The sequence below is a fragment of the Sciurus carolinensis genome, chromosome X, assembly GCF_902686445.1.
Source record: "Sciurus carolinensis chromosome X, mSciCar1.2, whole genome shotgun sequence".
Lineage (NCBI taxonomy): Eukaryota > Metazoa > Chordata > Mammalia > Rodentia > Sciuridae > Sciurus > Sciurus carolinensis.
The window spans coordinates 99568883-99585197 of record NC_062232.1 but is presented as its reverse complement, the minus strand read 5'-3'; positions in this window follow the sequence as shown (position 1 = coordinate 99585197).

Sequence of the window (16315 nt, the reverse complement as noted above, 5' to 3'; positions counted from 1 at the left end):
TCAAAAACAAACAAAAAAACTTCTGTTTTATTTCCTGAACCAGAATTCTGAGATGAATGTGTTTAAATACTCCCTGTAGATGACAAAAGCATCTAAACCACTTTAACTCACCTCAGGGAACAATCCCACAAAGAAAAGCTAAAACTAAGCTTTTGCTTGACACTGAGCAGAGCAGGGAAGAAAACTCAGGGTATTCTTTAGAGCTCTACAGTGAAAGATAATGACTTGTTTATTTTAAGCAAGGTCCAAGTGGCCTCCGTAAATCTCAGTCCTGAGAAAATCCATCCGTCCAGAGCTGCAAGCTCAGACAGGTAAAATGTTAATGAACTTGTGGAAATTTCTATTGGAGATCATGGCTGGGATGAAGGCAACAAACATTCAAACCAACAAACTGGTGTTTGAAGGCACACTTTAGCTCCACAATCTGAAAGGCACTGGGGATACAAATACCAGTACGAATGCTAGCATTTGTGCTAAAATGGCTTGCATATGCATGGGTGATCTCCAGGCAGGGACACCAGAATTTGCAAACAAAGATTACCTAGGGGGGATTAGGACACAGGTGGGAGAGGAAGCTACTTTCCCCTGTAAACAAGTGATGCCTTGGGAATTTGGTGTCAAAGGCAGGCACATTTTATCCATGTCATCTATTCAAAGGATAACAGATTACCCACTCTGCCCACAACACACAAAAGATAAGGTTTGAAGGAGAGACAAATTATGTAAATGAAGAAGTGAACAGCTGCATAAGAGTCACACGACATGACTAAAGTGCAGGGGTTGTTCACATCTATGGAGGAACCAGGACATAAAGACTGAATTTACCAATTTCTCTTTCTAGCTTGGGACAGAGTTTGGGGTTATCACCAAGAGGTTTTTTTGTTTGTTTCACCATGTCCTAGCTGCTGGGGGGTGGGGGGAGGTGTGTTTTCTAGTCTTTTCTGAATTTATAACCAGGTGAGACCTGCCTAAGGCAGAGGATGTTGTCCTTTCACGGGTTTGACCTCCTGTTGCTCCTCCTTCTACGGACAAAGGTGACTGTGTAAATGACAGTCATTCCCCTTGCAAACACACACACTGCTCACTGGGCCTGCCCCTGGCATGGAGAACAACTTCCTGACAGACTCTGTGTCAGTGGGTCTCAAACCAACAGTACATGCTCACTCCAGCCTAAACCTGCCCAGGAACTAGCACAACCCTGAGAACCAAATCAAGAAATCAGATTCTGAGCAAGGCTGCTAGCGCATGCCTGTAACCTCAGTGGCTTGGGAGGCTGAGGCAAGAGGATCACAAGTTCAAAGCCAGCCTCAGCAACGTATCAAGACCCTAAGCAACTCAGCGAGACCCTGTCTCTAAAATATAAAAAGGGCCGGGGCTGTGGATCCGTGGTTTAAAGCCCCTGGGTTCAATCCCCAGTACCAAAAATTAAGGAAACAAAAAGGGAAAAGAAAAAAGAAATCAGATTCTGGTGGCTTCAGGATAACAAGTGGTTAACTTGTTCTAGTGTGGATTGTTTTTCCTGGATTACATGCTGATGGGATTTTTAATCCTGGCCTGACTTGTGATCACATACCCCTACCCCCAGGGTACCTTTCAGCTTCCTTTCTTCAATGGTATGCTGGGGAAATAATAATGTAATGATAACTATGATCCCTACTCTTCACTGAACGCTTCCAGGGACTGGGCATTGGGTTAAGAGGACTACCTGCATTATATTTTTTGTTTGTTTTGAAGTACTGGGGACTGAACCCAGGGTCACTCTACCACTGAGCTAAACCCCCAGCCCTTTTTATTTTCTATTTCGAGACAGAATCTCACTAAGTTGGGGAAGCTGGCCTCAAACTTGTGATCCTCCTGCCTCAGCTTCTTGAGTTGCTGGAATTTCAGGCATGCACCACTGCACCTGGCTATGCATTGGATTTCTTGCAGGCCTTACAAACACCCAGTGGGAGAATTCTCCGCCAGATGGAGGAACTGAGCCTCCAAGAGATAAGTAGCTAGTAAATGGTAGTGACTGGATTGGAAACCAGGCCGAGTGGGTATGAGCCCATAACCACTGGCTTTTACCCGCTCTACTCCACTGCCTCCCGTGTAGTTCATTTTAGTATTAGCCTAATCCATCCCTATTTAGGAAGTGAAAGATGCTGCCAAGAAATCACTTATCATCTCCTAAAGCTAAATATAAAAGGCTTTTCTGACATTTCTTATTTGGAGCTATTTAGGCCAAAGCTTCCTTCCAAGGGTCTGTGAAGATAAGAGTTACTTGGAGCATAGCATTTGGGCGGACAGCAAAGCGCCCAGCTCTTTTGGCCCTGAGTCAGGGTCCTAAAAGGTTCTGCTCACAGGGAAAGTTAAGCTTATGCAATCAGTATGGAAATGAAAACATTAGAATAGGTCCTGGGATCAAAAAAATGTCAAGAACCTCCTTCCATTTTACTGCCCCTCGTTGAGAGGCACAGGTCCAGGGATGAGCATTTTTCCACTGTGATGTTGTGCGTTGGCCTCTAATTTCCATTGGGTCATTTTGGAATTCAAGGTGCAAGTAGGCCCTCTGTTACCACAGGTTCCATATCCACTCGCCATGGACCCAAAATATAGATTTGTAAAATTGCATCTGGGGCTGGGGATACAGCTAGTGGTAGAGTGCTTGCTTAGCATGTGCAAGGCCCTGGAATCAAAAAATATTGATGAAAAAAAGTGTTGCATCTGTATTGGACATGTACAGACATTTTTCTCATCATTATTTCCTAAACAATACAGCATAACAACTATTTACACACCATTTACATTGGATTGGCTATTGTACTCTATGGATGATTTAAGTATACAGGAGGATGTGCATTAATTATATGCAAATACTATGCTTTTTTTCCCCCAGTACTGGGGATGGAACCCAGGACCTTGCACATGCTAGGCAAGCGCTCTTCCACTGAGCTGCATCCCTAACCTAGCCCTATGCTGTTTTATATAAGGCACTTGGGCATTCATGGATTTTAGTATCCTGGTGGGGGGAGGGGTCCTGGAACCAATGCCTCTTGTCCAGGATGCAGACCAAAGAAGCTTCCTGGCTGTCTTATTCCATATTCTTCTTTCCCCAAGGTCTGTACCTGCAGAGGAAGCCTTGGGACTCACTTTCCTCAACCTGCTCTCATGAATTTGCCTTCCTCTTCTAAAATGCTGAGGCTGGGAACCAGGAGACTTCTCTACCAATCACCCTAGACACTCTTTCTTTCCTGCATATCACTTCCCTGGCTGCTGCTTTTCCTTCCATTCCACTTCTCTTTCCCCTCCCCTACTCCTTCTTGTATTTGTGGTACTGGGTATTGAATCCAGGGTCCACTACTATTGCTCTATATCCCCAGTCCTTTTCATTTTGAGACAGGGCCTTGCTAAATTGCAGAGGTTGGCCTCTGGCTTGTGATCCTCCTACCTCAGCCTCCTGAGTAGCTGGGATTACAGACTGGCTCCACCACGCCCGCTTGCCCTGGCTTCTTAATGCTGACATGAGGAACTAAGCAGCCTCCTGGTTGGGCCTCTCAGCCCCATCCCAGCAGCCACCATCCTTGTCAATGTAGACCCATTGGGGCCAGCCCAGTGGAGTCACTCGTCAATCCTGGATGTCACCTTTCCTTCTGCCCAGAGTGCCCTCCATACTCTGCTCTCCCAGTTCCTTTTCCTTAACCTTCAATGACTCAGAGCCCTTCACTTCCCACTCATCTGTCATTCATATCTTCTAACTTCTTCTATATTCAATATATTCAGCAGTACCACATCACTTTACTGTTATTACTTACACCAACAAGGATTCCAGCTCTCATTTACTTAGCACTGTGTGTGAGGCATCATCTCACTTATGCACGATCTCATTGAAACCTCGCAACTACCCTGCGACGTGGGTACTGGCATTACTCTCCCTACAATGGTGAGGAAACTGAGGCTCAGGGGGTTAAGCAGCTTGCCCTGAGCCATATTGCTAAGAAGTTGCAATATGGAGCTGAGATCTGAACCTAGGGCTCTCATCCATCCCAGAGCCACTCTCTGAATCAATGTGGGCTCGCTGTTTCTCTTCCCTCAGATTCAGTTTGTTAAAGGAATCTTTGAAATCTTCTGGATTTTCACCTCCCAACACCAGATCCTGGGTTCTGCTTGTGGCCCTGTTGATCTCAGATTGCAGGAGCTTTGCTACCACCACCATCAGGCATGCTGGGCACCACACTCTGCATCTCTAGGGAAATGCAAATGGTGAGGCAGACAGGAGCAAGAGGCAGGAGGAAGTGCCACGTTTGAGCCTTAACCAATGTGCCCCTGACTAGGGCAAGGGCTCTGCAACTTCCCACCTCGTTGCCACATCCCAATTCCTATGCCTCTGGCATTGCAGTTCCTGCTAATAGGGCATGAAAAAAGAATGACGTCAATACCTTCTTTGTGTTTGTTCAGCTAGCTGGAGAATCTAGGATGAAGATTGCCTTTTATTCACTTTTTAAAAAATGTGTTCTTTTTAGATATACATGATAGTAGAGTGTATTTGGGCATATTCTACATACATGAAGTATAACTTAGTCTAATTAGGATCCGTTCATGTGATTGTGCATGATATGGGTTTTAATATCACCACACTTCCATTGAAAGTGGGTTTTGCCAGATAGCATCTGCCCCCTTGTGGACTGTGCTTTCCTGACATTTTGAGGGAAGAGGAGAAAAAAAAAAAACGCAGTCTGAAATTCCTGGACAAATACCATAGCCTGAGGATCTCACAGGGTCTGGCATGGGCCACTCTGACTTTCACTGACAGGGAACCCCGACCTGTGTTCTGGTTTCTTTATTCTGCCATGGAGGGTGGCTCAGTGCTTTGCTCTTTGGCACTAAAACACACTTGTCAGGTGTCTGTATCTTCCTGAGCATATACCTAGCTCCCTTTAAAAACTTGCAGTTGTCTCCCTATCTCTTTTAAAAAGTAACAAACCCTAACTGAGCACGGGGGCACTTGCCTGCAATCCCAACGGCTAAGGAGGCTAAGGCAGGAACACTGCAAGTTCAAAACAAGCCCCAGCAACTTAGTGAGGTCCTAAGCAACTTAGTAAGACCCTGCCTCTATTCTTTCTTTTTTTTTGGGGGGGTACCGGGGGTTGAACTCAGGGGCACTCGACCACTAAGCCACTTCCCCAGCCCTATTTTGTATTTTTTTTCACATAAGAGAGTTTATTAAGCAAACAGGCAGAGTGTCTCCCTGCAGGGTAAGAGAGAAAATGAGAGGAAGAGAGAGAGAGAGAGAGAGAGAGAGAGAGAGAGAGAGAGGGAGAGAGAGAGAGAGAGAAAGTGAAAAGCCAGGAGGAGAGAGCATGAAAGTGAGGAGAGAAAGAGAGAGGCTATTTTGTATTTTCTTTAGAGACAGGGTCTCACTGAGTTGCTTAGCGCCTCACTGTTGCTGAGGCTGGTGAATTCACGATCCTCCTGCCTCAGCCTCCGTCCTGAGTTGTTGGGATGAGACCCTGTCTGTAAATCAAATATAAAAAAGGACTGGGATGTGGCTGAGTGGTTAAATGCTCCTGGGTTCAATCTCCAGTACCAAAAGTAAAAAATAAAAAGTAACGAGTCCCATTGATTGCCCTTTTTCTGCCATGCCTTTCCATTCCCACTTCAATCACCCCAGCCTGTCCCTAATCCCCTCACACTTGCAACAACCTTCACACCAGCATCTCCTGGCCCTCCAATTCAATCCATGCCTCACCCCCCCATCCACATTAGTCACCCAGCATCCCATTTTCCATACAAGGCTCCCTCTTATATAGGAAGATCCCAATCTTCCTATCAGTTGATTAATACCAGCTGACTACCTACTGTATATGCAGTGATCTCCACATGATCACAATGGTTACCCCGTGTCCTTAAGGGCTACAGAAGGTACTTTATACATGTTATGTCATTTCATCTCCAGGACAACTCTGTGAAATGGGTATTGTTTTTCAGAAAAGAAGATGAGTCTCAGAGATGTTAAGCAATTTGCTTGAGGTCACTCAGTCAATAACTGGCAGAACCTGGACTCAAACTCAGGGCCCTCTGACTGCACAGTCATTCCCTTTTCCACAAATGGACACATTTATCCACTCCTTCAATGAACCTTTACAGAGCTTTTTCTATGTGCCAGTTATTGTTCTTGGTGCTAAAGATATAGGGATGTGCAAGCCAGGCATGGCTCTGGTCTCACCTTCTTGGACCTGCTTATCTCATGGGAAAAACAATGTTTTTGCTTCAAGCATCTATATCCAGCCAGGTGTGGTGGTGCACCCCTGTAATCCCAGCAGCTCGGGAGGCTTGCGAGTTCAAAGTCAGCCTCAGCAACTTAGCAAAGTCCTGTCTCTAAATAAAAAATAAAAAAGGGCTGGGGATGTGGCTCAGTGGTTGAGTGCCCCTGGGTTCAATCCCCATTACCAAAAAATAAAACCCAAACAAAACAAAATAAAAAAAACCCAAACCAAAAAAAAAAAAAAAAAAAAAAAAAAAAAAAAAACCAAAAAACAAAAAAACCAAACCAAACCATCTATATCCCCCTAGTTTCTGTTGCTCTGCTTGTGTTGACTCTCACAATTTGTGGGACACTTTGATTTCAAACGACCAGCTCCTTCTTTTCTTCCCTCTCTTCTTTCCTTCCTTCTACTTTCACATGGCCGAGATCCTATTCTATGCCAGGGATGGCGTTAGGCACAGGACTGAGTAGAAACAGAAGCCCTGCCCTCTGGCACTTGCAATCCCCAAGACTTCAGGTCTTCCTGCTTCACACCTTTACTCACACCATTCCATCACTCCAGTCTGCGTTGCCTTCCTCAGGTCTCTTTACCAAAACGCAATCCAATCATCAAAGCCTGCCTCAAATCTCACCTCCATGGTGGACCCTTCCCTCATGGCCCATCCACAATCATTGTTTCCTTCTCCTCCTTCTTCTTCTTCTTTTTTTGTTCGTTCGTTTGTTTTTGGTACCAGGGATTGAACCCAGGGGTGCTTAGCCACTGAGTCACATCTCTAGCCCTTTTTAAAAATTTTGTGATAGGTTCTTGCTAAGTTCCTTAGGGCCTTGCTGAAGTTGCTGAGGCTGGCTTTGAACTTGCAATCCTCCTGCCTCAGCCTCCCGAGCTGCTGGGATTACAGGTGTGCGCCATCATGCCCAACTCATCATTCCCTTCTTGAATTCATTTAGCACTTAGCATTTAGACAACACAAGCATCAGGACAACTTATTTAGCACATGTCTGGTGCTCTTAAGTTTTGCATTTATATATGAATCTTACTGCTTTCACTTGACTATTCCCCTTGTCATCTACCCGGGGAAACATTTTCATTCTCAAGAAAAAGTTACTGAGTTTTTATTATGTATTTAGCATTGGGGAAAGTGACAAAACTTTGTAGAGCCTCTTTTAGTTAACAAAGAGCTTTCATAACTATTTTATCATTTGTCACAAAACACTACCACTTCCGTTTTACTTTTCAACTTGAAAAATGTAACCTAAGTGACTTCATAGATAAATATATTCTTATCATGAAAGTGAACACATTATAGATCTGGCTACCTATACAGCCACCCCACACCAAACTCCTGCAGAGATACAGAGGAGGAAACTGAGGCTCAGAGAAGGGACATGGGGCCAGGTACAGTGGCACACATCTGTAATCCCAGTGGTTTAGGAGACTGAGGCAGGAGGATTGCAATTTCAAAGCCAGCCTCAGAACATAGTGAGGCCCTAAGCAACTTAGTGAGTCCCTGTCTCAAAATTCTAAGAAAGGGCTGGGGATGTGACTCGGTGGTTGAGCACCCCTTGGGTTCAATCCCTGGTACCAAAAAAAAAAAAAAAAAAAAAAAAAAAAAAGGAGGTGGGGAGAAGGGACATGGTGTGTCCGAGGTCACATAGCTAATGGTGTAGGGGATTTTCTGAGTCAATCTTTTGGTGTTCCTATTTTTCCCAGCTGCTTCCTAAGAGGGTAAGGCCCCTATTTGTACTGGGCTCTGCACCAAAGCTAGTCTCAGCAAATGTTTCCCTATCAATGGACACCCTGCAGATGTCTTTCCTTTGCCCAAAAGCATTGCCTTCTGCGGTGGGCTGTACTGACTCCATCTGGTCAGCGCAAGCTCAGAATGGCAATTGAGGCCACAAAGGCATCCTTGTAGATGTCCCTTCTGCCACCCTTAAATTCTGAAATCAGGGACCCTGAGAGTGTCCTTTGGGAGTCACTAAAGCAAGGCCTAGTAGAGGCACGTCAATCATTGGCTGGGCACAGGCCACGTGGCTACCATTGTGCCAGAGGGAACTATACAAGGTACGATACCATTGCGAAGCCAAGATTTATCCATACATCCGACACACACAGCCCACTGGCTAACGTATGTCCAAGTTCTAAATTCTGCAGAGCTTTGATGATGCTTTGGGGGTTAGGGGAGCAAGAGCGTGGCTGGAGTGGTGGGGAGAGGCTTCTTGCAGGAGCTGGCTGGACGGAGGTAGGCGGCAGGCAGCCAGTGTTGAGAACACAGCCCTCTCTGCCCGGCTGGCCCCGGCGCACGGGCCGAGGAGAGGCGGAGCGCGCCCCCTGCAGGCAGCTGCGCGAAGGCGGCTGGAGCCCGGCTGTGCGCGCTGCGTCCGGGAGGCGGGAGGAGCCGGGCCTTGGCTGCCACAGCGGCTGCAGCTGCGCTGAGCTGCGGCTTTCTCAGCCTGTATCTTTCATCCAACCTGGCGCCGTGGCGGCTTCGAGTCATCACTAGCGCCCACAACACTCGCATTTTCCCCTCAGTGCGAGCCCAGCCCACTACTCTCCTAGTTGTTCTTAGTTGCAAGTGTGGCGAGTGGGGACGTTTCCATCAGTTACTAGCCATAATCCCAGCAAAGACTGTTTTAGCCACCACGCTGACGGCGTCCCCTACAGTTTGCCGTGGAAAAATCCGACACCTAAAAGGCACCAGGCCATTCAACAAATGAGAGGCTCCGTCATTCAACAAATTCTTAAGCACTTTTGTGCCAAGTTCTGTGCCAAGCGCCTGGCAAATGCTAACTCATAATCCTAACCACTGGGCCAGCCAGGTGCCATTCTTGAACCCATTTTACAAGTGAACAAACTGAGGCACTGAGAACTTAGTGTCTTGCTCAGGTTCTCACAGCTGGAGAGGGGCAGAACCTTGCTTATAACCATTGCTCCAAGTGCCTCTTCTTAAGCTCCTGATATTGGGTCAGTCCCCAAACAGGGCAGTGGTTCCCATTCTGAGCTACTCCCCTTCCTCTGGGTCTCCCTAGTCATTTTCCAGGTAGCAAATCATCCTGCGGCCCTCTCTTAAGTCTTAAACCTCTTTCAGGGGCTTCAGCTGACAGGGGCTATATGTGGCTTGCCATGTGCCTCTGTTTCCCCCGCTGGAAAATGGTAATCAGAGCATCTGCATTATAAGGCTGCTGAGATGTTTAAATGACACCAAGCACAGTTTGAGGAACGCCTGGTCTATAGTAAAATCTCAAGAAATGATAAGGAATGTTTTTGCAAGAAGGAACAAACCAGGCTGGGGATATAGTTCAGTTGGTAGAGTGCTTGAACAAGGCACAAGGCCCTGGGTTCAAATCCCCAGCACCACCAAAAAAAAAAAAAAAAAAAAAAAAAGAAGGAACAAACCCCACAAACCCCACTTGAGCAGGTCAAAGAGGGCCACATCCACTCTAGGGTTCTCATTTGGTGACAGGGATTGTCTTAGGAGTTGGGAACATTAGGCCCAGGTCTGAGAGCATGTGTGGTCTAATCAGCCCTAATCAGTCACATGGCTGTGCAGTTGGTACAGCTTTAATGGCGGAGTCCTCAGGTGCCGGAGTAACATGCCTGCTCCTCTCCCCTTGGAGTGGCCTGAGTCATCTTAGGTGATACAGTGTTCATTATTGTCACCATCACGACCAGATACCCTTTGAGTACTTACTATGTGGAGGACTCTGTATTAGGAGCCCATGATCAAATGGCTAGCATATGATCAGAAGATGGTAGAACTTGATATGGAGTCATATATGATTTTCACACAGATGTGTGGAAGGGGGAATCCCAAGGTCCTGACTCTCTAGTTCTCTAGCATGGACAACATAGCAGCAGTACAGGAACCACATGATGTCCAAACAGTAGATGCAAGTCAGAAAGACTCTTAATAATTTATTACTGCAGAATTGTCCCCAGGTATCAAAGGGCTGGATTCAGGTCAAATTCACTGATGCTAATTAATAACCAAAGGAACAGTGCTGGGTGTGGTGGTGCACGCCTGTAATCCCAATGGTTTAGGAGGCTGAGGTAGGAGGATCACAAGTTGGAGGCTAGCCTGAGCAACTTAGTGAGACCCTGTCTTAAAATAAAAATAAAAAATAAAAAAATAAAAAAGGGCTGGCTAAGTGGTTGAGCATGCCTGGGTTCAATCCCTGGACCAAAACCAAACAAAAACAAACAAAAAACCCCGAAGGAACAAAACAAATCCTACAACATGTCATTTATTCATTCTCTCATTAATTTCTCCCTCCAAGGAACGTTTACTATACATCCACCATAGGTGGGTTTCTACTCTCAGTGCTGGGAATGTAAACAGGAAAGAGTGATAGCCCCTAATGGAGACAGACAAACACTTAAGTACCATAACATGAAATAAACACTGTAATTCATTCATTGAACAAATGTTTCTTGAACATCTACTAGGTGAGAGGTGCTGTCCTAGGTACTGGGGATACAACCATGAATGAAACAGACAAATTCTCTGGCCTCATGGAGGTGACATAAATAGAATGCTTTGGGGATCCAGAGGAGAGAGCAATGAATACCAGCTGCTGGGGGTGGTGGCTCACAGAAGGTCTGGTGTGCACTGGGTCTCAAAGGAGTGCGTCCTGGCAGGCAGAGAAGGGCATATTGGGGGAAAGTAATCACATAACAAACTTGGAAAGCGGAGAGGGGCATGGTCAGGGAATGACTAGGGGACTGTGAGCACGTGCAGGAGGAGCAAGAGAACAAAGGGCATATGTTACTGTCTCTCCATAGACGGTGCAGAGAAATAGCCCAAAGCTCAGGACCCAGCATTTTTTCTGAGAGAAAACCCTGACTAGAGGTGAAGGGGCGTCCAGTGCTGCCTGTTTATGTGGTTGTGTAGCAGGTTGGGGCCCCAGCCAATGGCCCAGTAAACCCAGCTTCAGCTTGTAACCTCAGAGCATTCCTTGCTAAGGACCTTAACTTTTTTTTTGGGGGGGGATTGGTTTTGGAGATTGAACCCAGGGCCTCAGGCATGCCAGGCAAGTGTTCCACCACTAAACTACACCCCCCGAAAGAGCCTCCATTTAAAAGGCAGGCCTGAGTTGGAAAAGCTAAAGAAACTTGAATACGATTGAATTCAAATCTAGAGCTTTAGGTTTAAGTAGTTTGTCCAACAATGATTCTTAAATTGACTGAAAATAGAAAATCACCCACACTCTAAAATTGAACTCTGTAAACAGTGCTTTGGTGATTACAATTTGTATTTAATATTTGTCAAATGGATTTTGTTGGTTGCTACTGAAACTAGCTGGCTTTCCTATTTGAATACATTTCATGGCTCAAAATAAATAGTTGCACAGGATCACTTTGAAGTTCTCTTTGAAATCTACTGTGGAGTGTAAAGCACACTATCTCACCTTAGTAAACCTCAGTTTCATCAGCTGTGAAATGGAGTGAATACCATACCTCAGGGCTGTTGAGAAAATCAGGAGAGTTAATCCATACAGAGTGACTAGCACAAAGCCTGGCACAGAAGAGGTCAAAATAACAAGCCCTATACCATCTGAACTCCATAGCTGATTATTTCACCAGCAAAAGCAGGCTTTACTTAATTCAACCTGGCTAGCTCTAGAAACCCTGAAAGGGACTATAGTCCCAGTAAAAAATTTAAGAAATGATATTGCAGCTGGACATGGTGGCCCACGCCTGTAATCCCAGGTACTTGGGAGACTGAGGCAGGAGGATCACACATTTGAGACCAGCCTTGGCAACACTGTCTCAAAATAAAAACAAAATAAAATTAAAGGGGTTGGGTGTGGTTTAGTGGTAGGGCGAAACTTCTTTCCCCAGTACAACTCCCCATGCTAAAAAAAAGAAGTAACATATCAACTCAAATAGAAGAGTTGTTTTCCCATTTCCCTGGTAGACCAACTGAGGTACTACTAACTAGGAATGCATGGGATGTGACCCAAGAAAGAGAAATGTGGAGTTAAGTGGGATTATAATTTCAGGGGCCCCTCTTCTTATCCTAATTGGCAAGCAGGATATTTTTACCCAGAAGCCCACACACCTTTACCCCCGACCTTCATTTCTAGGGTAAAACCATTGTAAGGCTCAATTTGTATAATAAATGGGCTCCTGAACCCTGAGCTTAATGGCAAAAATGAAAGGAGATCTTTTGCCTTTAATACGCCTTAGTTCTTTGTCATCGTTTCTCCCCAGCAACTTCTTCCTAGGGATTGAAATCACAGGGTTGAGTAATCAAGCTGGAGCCTTCTGGATTCCTTGAAATACTGCATGAGAAAAGGGAGCTGGGAGGAGCCTGGTGATCCCACAGAACTCCCTGGCTGGCTGGGCAGTGCAGTCTGGTGGTGAGACAGGCCAGATATATTTTTGGCCTTTATTCCCTTTCATAAGCAGTGTTGTAAAACAAGGGCTCTGAGTTGGAGCTTGGGATTATCACTGTAACCACATGCTCCTGTTCAAGCCATTCCAAGATTTTCTTTCGTTACAACCTTTTTTTTCTCTTTCTCTGTGTGTGTGTGATTCACTTGCCATGGTAGCATTTCTTTGAAACTTAGAAAATCTGCAGATCGGGGCTGGGAATGTAGCTCAGTTTTAAAGTGTGTGCTGAGCTTCTTTAAACTGTTTTGGAAAATCTGAAGACTGGGGCTGGGGGTGTAGCTCAGTGGTCGAGAGGGGCTTAGCCTGCGTGAGGCCCTGGACTTCACCCCCAGCACCAAAAAACAAAAAACCAACCAAACAAGAAAGTTGTTTAAAGTAGGTCCCCCGTATTGTTCTAAGCACTTCACACATAATAATCCCTTTAGTTTGGGGGCTGGGGATGTGGCTCAGTGGTAGAGTGCTTGCTTAGTATGCACAAGACCTGGGGTTCCATCCCCAGCAACCCCCAAATCTCTTTAATCTTCACAGATTCCTACGGAAACCAACTGAATTGGTTCCCTCCCTCTGAATTAGGAACAAAAGTTCCCCCACTGAGAGTGGAGGCTGGAGGGGCTTCCACTCCAAACTGTGACAGGCACCATAGAAATTGGGAACTGAGACTGCCCTTTCAGACAGGTCTACCTGCAGGCTAACTAAATCTGCATATGCACATTTCCTCCTTCTTGTCTCACTAGCGGCCACTAGCTCCTCTCCCCTGCCTCTTCCTCTTTAAAAGTTCTGCTAATTTTCAGGGATTGCCATGATAGAACTTTTGAAACAATGAAGTTTCTTCCATGTTGCTTCAAAGCTGGCTTTGAATAAAACCTATTTTCCTACCAATTTAACTCTGAATATCCCTGAAGCAGAAAACATTATTGCCTAGCCTCTTTCTCCCTAGGCAGGATATTGTGCTGCCCTGTATGCAATACTATGAGGTAGGTACTATTGTTATCTTCATATTCCAGATGGGGAAACTGAGGCACAAGACAGTTGAGTAAAATTTGGATAATTGACAAGTGAAAAAAATTAGTATTTGGGAATGAAACCTCTTATTTATTTATTTATTTAATTTTTTTAACGAAAGCTTCTCAGGAGCCAGTCCTGAGCAGAAGATGAAGAGCAGTGTGCTCCACTCTGGGCAAGACCAGGAGATAAGAAAGTACTAGACCTTGGTCTGCCTCTGTCCTGATGTACAGAACTGACTCCACATACCTTCATCTATTCCAGCTCCACGAACAGGAGTGGATCCATGTTTTGTGGAGGTATCAGTTTATAGGATTTTGGCACCCCTTCCTTTTATATTTTTTTAGGTACTGGGAATTGAACCCTGGGTACTTTACCACTGAGCTACATCCCAGTCCTTTTTTTTTTTTTTTTGTAAAAGGGATTGAACTTGGTGGCACTTAACCACTGAGCCACATCCTCAGTCCTTTTTTATTTATTTATTTAGAGATAGGGTCTTCTTAATTTGGTTAGGGTCCCCACTAAGTTGCTGAGGCTGATTCTGAACTCACCATCCTCCTGCTTCAGCCTCCTGAGCCTCTGAGATTACAGGCAGGTACACCACAATGCCCAGTATCCCCAGTCCTTTCTACTTTTTTTTTTAAACCTTTATTTTATTTCAAACCCGGTGCCTCGCACATGCTAGGCAAGTGCTCTACCACTAAGCTACAACTGTAGCCCCTTTACTTTTTATTTTAAGACAGGGTCTGGCTAAATTGCTGAGGCTAGCCTCAGACTTGTGATCCTCCTTCCTCAGCCTCCTAAGGTTGTTGAGATTACAAGTGTGCATGACCATACCCAGTGGTGTCCTTTTTTAAAACACACAAATTATCTTTTGAAAACTTTTGGATGCATCACTGGGGCCCTTCTCAGAGCTTGAAAGGGGCCCATGCCCGTGAGATGAGGTTTCTGCTTCTCTGCAAGACATGTTTGGCATTGTAGTCCATTCAGACAGTGGTTTCCTTTTCACCCATAAACACAATGCCCTCAGAAGCTGGTCTCGCAGCAGCTATTCAGTAGAGGCTTTGCTGTCACTGTCTTTGCAGCCACAAACATCTCCATTCTGGGAGTGAAATCATTAGAGATGATGAAACATCTCTAATGTCATAACATTTGGTTTGTTCTCTTAAATCTCAACAGTGCTAAATTTCCTCCCTGGGTTACAAAAATTGCCCAAAGTTGGTGCATCCCCGTAGTCCCAGCTACTTGGAGGCTGAGGGCAGGAGGTTCACTTGATCCCAGGAATTTGAGACCAACCTGGGGCTGGGGATGTGGCTCAGTGGCAGAGCACTTGCCTAGCACATGTGAGGCACTGGGTTCCATGCTCAGCATCACATAAAAATAAATAAAAAAATAAAGGTATTGTGTCCATCTACAACTAAAAAAATTTTATTTATTTATTTATTTATTTATTTATTTATTTTTTGCGGTGCTGGGGATTGAACCCAGGGCCTTGCACTTGTGAGGCAAACACTCCACCAACTGAGCTATATCCCCAGCCCCTAAAAATATTTTAAAGAAAAAGATGAAAGAAAAAAAGAAAAAAAGACCAACCTGGGCAGATAGTAAGACCCCATCTCAAAACAAACAAGTAAGAAAAACAATGACAACAAAAACCCCACAACACAAAAGTTGCCCAAGGATGTAAAACCCCAAGACGGATATTCACTATCAAAATAAGATCCTACTTCCAGTGTCTCCTTCACTGACAGTCATGGAGAAGCCATGGATTAATAAACTTTAATTTAACTCAGTTTTGGCTCTGAAGAGGGTCCAGTGAAAGCAGCCGCCCAATCTGTCACTTGAACAGTGTTTATATTTGTTGCTGGGATACCGAAGGCTCTTTTAAGCCTTTGGCTAAGAAGAGCACCATGCGTCTGACCTTGTTCACCTGCACATCCAACAAATAATGGCCAAAATGATAGAAAAGCTCCTCCAAACATTTTGAGTGGAACACAAGGCAGTTTTGTGCCCCAAAATTGCAGCATCCAATATTTGTTGTTCAAATAAATCTCAACCTGCATACAGAAGTGCACATTACACATAATAAGATGAGGCTGGGAGAAGACAGATGTTAATTATTTTGAGGTAAACCACATCACCTTTGACCCAAACCCGAGCTGTAATTTTGTTGCTCAGCTTCTTGGTCCCGAAATTAATGTAAATCTTTACATTTGTAATTTTACTTGCCAACGCCAACCCGCCTACACCATCTGTAAATGATTGCTCTGAGTCAGAGACCATTCAGTTACGATTGTATTAGATATTTTAAAATGTTCTCTGGAAGGATTAAATCACCTAATCCTAGTCCTTTCACTGTATCTGTTTTATGGAAAAACGATGGAGCGGGAGGATGTCTCAACTGGGACTTTGAGTTTGTCTTCTCCCCAAATTCCTCCTTTCATGGATGAGAAACTAAGCCTCTGATGTTAGAAGTGACTTGCCCTCAGGCCACTCAGAGACCAAAGGAAAGTACCGGTTTAGGATTTTAATAAAGGGCCACACTTAGAAATCCTTGCCCAGTCTAGAAGCTACCCCTTCTATCTCCCCTGCCCTTCTGTCTCCGATAGCATCTCTAAGTCCTGGCCCCCCAACAGTCTGACATTCTTCTCAAAGAATCGTGCCATTTTGAATCC